The sequence below is a fragment of the Carica papaya genome, chromosome 4 (assembly GCF_054855325.1).
Source record: "Carica papaya isolate Zhongbai chromosome 4, ASM5485532v1, whole genome shotgun sequence".
NCBI lineage: Eukaryota > Viridiplantae > Streptophyta > Magnoliopsida > Brassicales > Caricaceae > Carica > Carica papaya.
The window spans coordinates 28,109,740-28,116,673 of record NC_142312.1 but is presented as its reverse complement, the minus strand read 5'-3'; the positions used below and the strand labels follow the sequence as shown (position 1 = coordinate 28,116,673).

Below are 6,934 nucleotides of genomic sequence, written 5' to 3'. Positions count from 1 at the left end.
GTCCTTTGGCTTTTAATTGTCAAGAAGGTGAACGACTGTGCCTGCGCCTAAATTCTTCTTCAGCTTGACTGGCTAAGCATTTTTTAGTCAAGGTGACAAATCTTATCCAATCTCTCCATAATCAACTCTCAGAATTTTCCACAAAGTTTCATCATAAAAGAGCAAAATCCCACCTACATAAATATAAACACCACCCATCTCCCCAAAAATCTCACCCACAAACCAAAATAAAATCACAAATTCTTATCTTCTTGCCAAGCTCCAAAATAAGAGTTTTGAGTTCCTTCGAAAGTACCTTACCAATCCTATTCAAATTTTTCGTTAGTCTAGCTTTCGGATTAGCCAATGCAGCCACATTTACTATTGGTTCTGATAATAAATATCCAACTCCTATTACACTACAAATAACTCCTATACACCTCTTCATATTTTTTATTATTATTTTTTTTAAAATTTTTTTTAGTTATTATTTGTTGAATAAATTTAAAATAAAACTACGTTACTTATGAGGATTAGTCCAGTTGGCAACAAAATATATTTTATATTTAACCATTTAAATCTGAATCTTTCATATATTATTTTGAGAGCGAAACTCGATTCACCTATACAATATATAAGACTTTGTCATTGAAGTAGTGAGAAAAAATTAGTTTCAATATGCAAAAATTAAAATAAAAAACAAAAGAATGTTTTCCTTAAACAACAACCTAAGTCAAAGAAATTAGGCTCGACATCAATATATTTTTTATTCTTGAATAATCACCAGAAACCACTCATGGTCTCCATTGAACTTACAACTCCAAGCTCACACCTCCATGATTTGTTTGAGGTTTTATTTAAGTTCTTAAGTTTGTGCACCCTTTATAATGGAAGGACTTTGAAAGTCCATAATTTTACAATGGAGTCTCTAGGGAGTAATCTTCTTTTTTGTTAATGTCTATAACTTTTTGTTATTTATTTAATAATTCTAAAATATTAATTCTTAGAATATAAATAATAGATTTAATAAAAAAATTTAGTTAATTTGACTTCAATAAATTATTTAACAGAGCACGAAGGTCGTAGTTTTAGAGTTGAAAGTTTCGCTGCTACTTTTTTTTGTTAATTAAATTTCAATAAAAAGTATGAAAGGTTTGTTTTTATGTTGGAAAGATGTGCTTTCAGTACAAAATAGAGAGGTTGGATTAGAACATGTATTACCACTACCAACTTTGTAGTCGTTGTGAATAGAGGCCCATTAAACTTCTTCTCCGCTTCGAGAGGTTTAAGACAAGGTGACCCCCTATCTCCTCTCCTTTTCATTATTGTTATGGAGGCTTTGAACAAATTATTGGAAAGGGAAAAAAAACTTAAACTACATCAAGGAATCTCTATGGGATATAGGGACAATAAGATAGAATCAACACATCTATTTTACACAGATGACGCTCTCATCTTCTGTCATCCTGACATTCGCTCGCTGGTCTTCTTGAAATGCATTTGATTATGTTTCCAAGCGGTTTCTGGTTTTAAAATCAATCTTCACAAATCCGAATTAGTAGTGATGGGTTCATAATCAGGTGAATCTCTGACACATATCTGGGTTGTAAAGTTTCTCAATTACCCATCACGTATAAAAATGTCCCCTTGGGACCAAATATAAAGATAAAAAATGCTAGGATTCGATCATTGACATGTTTCAAAACATACTTGCCAACTTGAAGAGGAAATTCTTATCTAAAGGGAGACAACTAACTCTCATTAAAAGCATCCAATCTAATCTCCCTATATATCTTCTTTCAGTGTTCAACATTCCAACTTGTGTTGTTAATACTCTATAATCCATTCAGTGCAACTTTCTCTGGGGAGACGATGTTAGTAACAATAATAAATTCCACCTTGTTAATTGGAAAGAAATCAAGAAATCTATTAAAGATGATGGCTTGTGTTTGAGATTTATAACCACACTTAACAAGACCCTTCTTGGGAAATGGATTTGGAGATTCTGGAAGAAGGTAACAATCTCTTAAAATCAATCATATTGTGCAAATAGTTCAATGGTGATTATCACAATCAATCTAGAATTAAAAACAACGCATTTAATTCAAGCATTCGACAGAATATTTAGAAACTAAATAATATCATTCTACAAAACTCTAGTTGGATTATTAGGAAGGGCAACAAAATCAGATTCTGGACATATAGCATGACAAGGCTGCTTTCCAAATAAGATTCCTTCTTATTTATACTATTGTTATAGACAAAAACATTTTGGTTAAAGATGTCGAGGTTCTCGATAGCCCAAGCTCGTGGCAGGTGTCAGTATCCAGAAAATTACAAGATTGAGAGTTAGAAGAATTTTTGTCTCTGTTACAGATTTTGTCTTCAACTCAAGTCAATTATGAGAAGAATAAACTAAAATGGTTACTTTTCAAAAATAGTACTTTTACTGTTAGATCTCTCTACAATCTCTTGGCGAACAAACTTCAAGAATTTCATTTTTTGTTTGGAAAGTCGCAAAAGGTCGCATTCTTACCCTTGACAACTTAATGAAAAGAGATTTCACGATCACAAATAGATGTTTCATATGTAAAAACAATCTTGAAACCTGCAATCACCTATTTTTAGACTGTTCGATCTCTCAACCACTATAGAACACTATTATTAGCCTTATGAGGCTATCTTGAGTCATGAACAACAACATTCATACAAAACTACTAGTATGGAAAGGCATCAGCAGTAAAAGGAAAAAGTTAAGATTAATCCCACTTACCATTATGTTAGTCCTTTGAAAGGAAAGAAACAATTGCGTTTTCGAATGAATAGAACTTGATTTTAATAAAATCATTGATAGTTGGTTTCACTATTTTGCTTCCTTTATTTTGGGACATAATATTGACTGTTTTGATGATTTTAGTTTTGTTGTTGATAGTTTAATCGACTTGTAAATACATTGTAAATGGGTTGTGCTCCCTTGACACTCTTACATCAATACGATTCCACACTTTTATTTTTAAAAAAAATATTTGAGCCTAACAAGTTCTTATGCAGTGTAAGAAGTTGTTTAAGTTCGGTTGATATCTAAAGAGTTTGGTACAGATAGAAAGGATATCAAGAGTAGGAGAAGCCATCCCATTAATAAGATATATTTTTGTGATAATTATAAAGGACCATATAATTAAGTGTATAAAAATTCCATTTTCTTCCATGTATAGCTTAATTGTATTTGTTAGATAACTTGTGAAAAGAAGATACTTATCTGCCAACTACTACGAACCACATGATCTAGTTGACCATATTCACTAATCTTATGATCAAAATAAGAATCCAAAATCACCATTCACAATACAAGAAAGCAGTAAAGATTGTGAAGAGTCTCAGTTGGCAATTTGGAATTATACAAGGGTTTGAGTGCTAGCATATGTGCGGTAGAGACAGCAAAAGAACATTTAGTAAACACTAACACATATATTTAACACTTACTGACTCCTCTAAGTTTGGTTAACAACCTCTATACAACCTACAACCTTATATGTTAGCTCTATGACATCGTTTTGCTGGCATGTAATAAATTTTGTTTCAACCTCTCACCACAACCCAAATTTCATATAGTCTAAACACTTTGGGCAAGAAAGCTAAGTTAAAATCATGAGGAGGTATAAGTATTAATTTGACTGGGGTAACCACAAGCTATAAACAAACTCAAATGCAGCTTTAAGAACAGATCGTTCTGTTTTTTTTTTTTTTTAAATGGATGTGCTCTAAGTTCATGTTCATGTCATGAAGGAACTTCCACGAAAGCGGGATAACTTCTCCAAAATTCTTATCTGGAAAGCATTTCAAACTATGATTGAATAATAACTTATCATATCTCAAGGTAATAAGTATATGTAAGAAAAAATATTATGTGCTGCACGAGCATAAATGAATTGGATCTATCGGTTCATTCCAATTTTTTATTATTTCAAAACCAATAACATCTATGAGTTCTTCCAGCATTCATGTCTCTTACCGTCAAAAATAAGAATCATAATGTCAATCTACAATCACAAAAGAAGTACAAGTACCTTACTTGCCATGTTTCTTCCTCAGCTGTTCTGTGACGAAGTCATTGCGGGCTTTGATTCGAGCCTGTTGGGGAGCAATGTAGACATGAGATAAATGGAGGCCTACAGCAAAAAGAGAAGCTCCCGCAACAAAGCATCCCACAGTCATGGCCAGTTTCCTAGGTGTCGAAGGAAAGCACAGAACCATATGGTTGTCAACTCACAGTTCTATCAGGCAATTCACCAAACACCTAGCGGGCGTTCAGATTAAAGACCCCAACAGTTGCTATAAATGGAGATGTTAAGTAGGATTGAACTGGAACTTACTGCAGATCATCAAAAAAGCTTAAGACTATAATTCAATGAAGGATCTTTTCTTATCGACCGTATAAATATTTGTAGCCCATTTCAGTAAGAAGCAGGAAAGTGATGGATATACCTAAAAAACAGGTAAACAGAGAGGAGCTACAAATACAGAGGGGTTTTGTGGGTCTGGCTGCTTGTTTTTTACTTATATAAAGTGTAACGTTGACGTTACCAACTATACGGGGATGTAGCTCAGATGGTAGAGCGCTCGCTTAGCATGCGAGAGGCACGGGGATCGATACCCCGCATCTCCATTTTCGTTCCTTTTCTTTTCCCCTTAATTTCTGAACCGCGTAGCCTCACGCGCATTCCTTTGTGTTTTTTATGAAAAAAAATAACCTTCTGTATAGGGGCCTTGCATGTGCTTTGTTAGAAAGCCACGAGGGATATATAGAGAATGAAATTTAAAAAATATTTGAAATTTTTTATACTTAAAAGTTCATGAATGTTAATAATTTTTATTTAATAAAATAATTTAAAATCCATTTTTTAAAATTTTCAATTTAAATTTTAAAAGTTATAAATATAAAGAATAAAAATTTAAAAAGCAGAACGCATATAGAATTTTTCATCAAAAATTAATTAATTAATTAAAATTTCTTTTATAGTTCCCTTTTATATATTAATATGCAATTCTTCTATATTAAAATAATAAAAAAAAGAGAAATACCTAATTTCTAAAAAAGAGACAATAACCATAAGGAAATTATGTAAATTAGAAAATAATTATAATTATAATTATAATTATAATTACAATTAGAAACTAATAAAAGCTATAAATAATTTAAGTTTTAAAGATGATTATTTAAAAAAAAAAAAGAAAAATGATAATTTGAGTAAATTTTAAAGTCTTTTTCGAGTGAAGAGTAATTTTAAATTTTATTTAAAGTATTCAATGTTTTGTGTATTTTATATTATTAAATTATATTAATTAAATTATGATTATTATTTTATATTTATTAGTATCAATATGATCAAATGGTGCCCTTATATTAATAAAAAATGATCGATTTTTTAATATTATTATATTAAAACAATAAAATATATGAAACAGAATTTAAAACGGTGATTATTATTATTTATACTTATATATACTCGCAAATAAATAAGTAATAAAATACAAATTGGGACCAAGTGTTAACAATAATAATTTTTTTATTAAAAAAAATTAGGTACAATATTTCTATTATATCTATTCTAATTAAGAAAACATATTATTACATAATTTTGTTTTCATCAAAATTAAAATAGTTCTTTAGAATAAAGTTTAATTTAATCATTGTAACTTTATTAATAAACTAGTAAATTATGTTTTGTATCATTGAATTAAGTATTCTAAGTAGCTTATTATTAACTCATAATATATTTAAAAAATGATGACTTTACATCTTTAATAAATTTTAAAATTATAATTTTTAAATAAAATGTTAAAATTTTAATACTATATTACCGTACTAGTGATACAATAATTTTTTTCTTAAATAAGGTGTTATAGCAATATGTAGTTAAAAAGAAGGAAAATTCATATGTGCATGTATTTGTTTTATTCAAAATGCTATGTAAAGGTTCAGAATTTAAAAGAAAAAAAAATTATAAATTAAATATGAAAATAAAATAATAAAGTTTAGGGTTCACATTTCTTATATAATAATTTAGAACGTTCAATAGAAATACATGAATGTCTCTTCTAAAATAATAAACGACAATTAAAAAAATAAATAAAAGACAAATAACTGAGCATTCTAGAACGACTTTCACTAACTTTTGAAGGGAGTCTGGGTGGTGAACTATTCATAACTCTCTTGTTGATCGAGATCTGAGTTTTACTCCTCTTGATCCGAAATAGTTAATGAAATGGTGAACTACACTAATCGAATAAAAATATCACACTACTCCCCGATACAGAAACTAAAAATTAGTAAAAATAATAAACTATTTATTGCATATATTTACCGTTGCAATATTTCTAAAATTGACCTATAGAGACAATAACTCAAATAATATTCTAATATCATATTCAAGTGAGTAAGAACAATAACTTTTCCTTTTTATTTGACTATTAGTATCCCTAAGGGCCCATAGTGATGTCTCATTATGCTTGAACCAATACCCAACATTGTCAACTAACTAGCCGTTTCCATACCCCGTCCGCTATGAGCGCCAAAAATATTATTCCTCAATACCTCGTCCGGTATGAGAGTAAATTGGGCCGTCCCCATAACCCATCCGGTATGACTGCCAAAAATACCATTTATCGATACCCCGTATGGTATGAGACAACGTTCATGGTAAGATTTCTTATGTACCCAGTCCGTCTACCATCTCCCAAGATATCCAATAAGACTACCATTCATTAATTCACATGACCAAACAATTTTTCGTTTGTATATCAATTTCTAATTTCACAAATCAGCCGTAAATCACACAAGATAAGCAATATATATATATATATATATATATATATCAAGGAAGCACAATTGAGTCATTTAACCATTCTAGTATATCATCATATATTTAAAGTTGTAAATTCAACAATCAGTTAA

The 6,934-nt window shown here is 30.0% G+C and overlaps 1 non-coding gene across 1 annotated transcript; it reads left to right on the top strand.

Annotated features, from left to right (window-relative positions):
* The first annotated feature begins 4,572 nt into the window (after positions 1-4,572).
* Positions 4,573-4,645, top strand: TRNAA-AGC (transfer RNA alanine (anticodon AGC)). The gene has a single exon. It is a non-coding gene; the product is annotated as a tRNA-Ala (tRNA).
* Positions 4,646-6,934: the final 2,289 nt, after the last annotated feature.